The sequence below is a fragment of the Leptonychotes weddellii genome, chromosome X (genome assembly GCF_054177405.1).
Source record: "Leptonychotes weddellii isolate Sample4059 chromosome X, ASM5417740v2, whole genome shotgun sequence".
In the NCBI taxonomy this organism is placed as follows: Eukaryota; Metazoa; Chordata; class Mammalia; order Carnivora; family Phocidae; genus Leptonychotes; species Leptonychotes weddellii.
In genome coordinates this window covers 85774753-85777580 of record NC_138385.1, presented here as the reverse complement: position 1 = coordinate 85777580, position 2828 = coordinate 85774753, and the positions used below count along the sequence as shown (strand labels likewise).

Here is a 2828-nt window from a genome sequence, read left to right as displayed (position 1 = left end):
CTGTTCAAGTGTTGCTAGGCTACAGGGCTTCCAAGTGTTCTGGATAGGCTTTCTGGTGGGTCAGGGCCAAGGAACAACACTCAGTAGTAGGTGTACCATGACTGAGCTCCTCTGCCTGGGTGCAGCGTGGGGGTGGGAGTCCTGGGGACCAGGTTCCAGGGCTTTCAAGGTTCTTTTCTTGAGGACCAGAATCAGGCACACTTGTGCTTCACCAAATTCCCTGGTCAAAATGTGCCACTATCTTGGCTCTGTGGGTGAGCAAAAAGACTGGTTGAGACTACTACTTGAGTGCTGCGGGTAGGAACCTGGGTGGCTCAGATTCAAGTGCTGGTTGTTTCAAGCCCTTCCCCCTTCTCTATCACAATCAAATTCCTAATGGTCAAGCCCCATGGATTTCCCCTTGATCCCATGAGGTGAGACCAGAGTAGGAACTCCCAAGAAGTGACCCACGATGATGGGGGAGCTAGATGTCCATTCCACAAGGTCTTTTTCCACTGCAGCAACTATCAGGGGAGATCTCTCAGTATGGTGCTGTGCCAGCCTGGGGGAGGGGCAGTGTGTTTATTGAATAGCTGCTCTTCTTACCCTTCTAATTCAGTCTGTCTTGGTTTCTGTGGTACAGAGGTGTGCTTTGGCCTCACCAAAGGATTTTTCTCAGTGTTGCCTTGTCTATGAATAGTTATTAGTTGTTGTTCTTGTGAGGGGGGAGCAAAATTGGGAACAACCCATGTCATTGCAAGAATTTCTTATTTAAAATTCATCTTATTGATCCTTTTGTAGTTCATAAGTGTGATGATTGGATGTTCATGCTGCTGCATGACATGTGCCTCCCTCAAACCTTGTTACAACCTCGGCACATTACCCATCTGACATGAATGAATGAATGAATGAATGAATGAATGAATAAAATTCACATTATGGCAGCCAAGTCTCAAAGCAATAAATTCCAATTTAGCTCTAAAATATATTGAAGACACAAAAGGTTTTGAAGAAAAGATCGTATCACTATCAGAGGCTAAAAATGTCTGAAAACTTGGCCCCATAACCTGGGGGAAATTTCTTGTAATTCACTGTGATGAAGTTGGAATCTCTGATCCCATTATTTGGAGGCTGATGCTGTTCTCTTCTACCACTAAACTGCTAAGAATAACACTTTTGGAAGCGTTCTAAAATAGCCAACCCCAACATGCTTCATATTATTGTAATCTTTCATCACAGGCCAAAATAAAAGCTATTCCTGTTATCTGTCTGCTTCAAGACTTGTATGCCCATAATACATTGTGCTTTTTTTCAGTTTGATCTCCTTTGCACTTTCTCTGTACCTCCAAGGCTTTTTTTCAGCGCCCTTGGTTATTGAGATATGTCCCTAGATCATCACTCCCTTCACTGAATATGCCACCCACTTCACCCACACAAGTGAACTACTTCAAAATTCCAGCCATTCTTCACTAATCTTCTCATGGTGTACTACTTATGCTCCTCTACCTGGTTCATCTCAGAAAACAAAGTTTGTTTTTTTGAAGACCACCTTATGTTTGCATATAACATTATATCTTGTGATATTTCTGGTTTATTCTATTTTGGATACTGGCGTCTAATTGTTAGGTAACTCCTCATTTTAAACAGTTCACCTGTGCTTATAAATCAAAATAAGTGAATAGTATTGTAGGAAATTATGGAGCCAATATATTTTATATAAGAATACTTGTCAGATGTTCATGAAAATTCTAGATCTACCTATCCAACTGTCCAAATGAAATACAAGTTTTAATAATTAAATGAAATCCATGCAATTAACCTACTTATAAAATTATATAAAAAATTAAAATATCTAGCATTTAATATAATTGTTGCCTACAGCATATGCTGAAGTATAACCCTTGTGGCATTAAAAAATATTGTCAAAATAGCTTGAATAAACTATAAATTAGAGCAAAGTTCACTATTACCAAAGTTCTAAATAAAATATCTCAGGATTTAGATTAAAAAGCTACTGGGGTTAAATTCTTATTTCACTATAAAGTGGATATGTAAATTAAAAAGCTTAAACGCACTCCATTTTGACATCAGTTTCTTCACAGTACCTGATTGAAAATGATACAAAACTTACCAGGTTACTATGAAAATTGATACCAGATATGTATATGAGACACCTTGTAGGCTATCTGACCAAATATAGTAGAGCAAATTCAAGTAGTAAAACAGTGCATCTGAGTTGAAATAAAAAAAGCAGAGTGGGACTTCTGAGATCTCTTTGAAATATGGAAGATGACCCTTTTCATAATAACATATATCATTAAACACTTGCAGATGATTTTGTGACTAACTGTGGTGGACACTAAAATGCTGCCCAAATCTCCTTCAGAAATGATGAGCTGATTATTACTCCAGGTGCTGGAAGTACTGCCGCTGGTTGACAGCTCCCAACTGTCAAGCCTACTTCAGTAATTACCTCAGCTTAAGAGAATAGCCTCAGCCAAGGTTATTCCTCCACTCCAGATGGCCTACATCTAATAACAGATCTATGAAGGAGGATAAAGACTCATTCCTCTCATCCAAAATCAAGACTCTCCTGAAGTTTCATATCAACTACAGAACTCTCTATGGATTGGCTAAGGCTTCCATTGATACTGCATTTCTGCTCAACTTCCTCTGCTTAATCCCATTTTTGTGAATTCCCTTCCATACTGTTTATCCCATGAATACTCCCTAATGAAATTCATCTTTAAATCAGAGTTAGCTTCCTGGGGAACCCAATATGCTAGAGCAACACACACAATTTATAGCTATTATCTCATCAAATCATCACAAGCACCATTACCATCATC

At 38.9% G+C, this 2828-nt stretch overlaps 1 non-coding gene across 1 annotated transcript; it reads left to right on the top strand.

The window, feature by feature from the left end:
• Positions 1 to 768: 768 nt before the first annotated feature.
• LOC115942467 (small nucleolar RNA U13) lies at positions 769 to 872 on the top strand. Its single transcript, XR_004077075.1, has one exon. It is a non-coding gene; the product is annotated as a small nucleolar RNA U13 (small nucleolar RNA).
• The last annotated feature ends 1956 nt before the right edge of the window (positions 873 to 2828 follow it).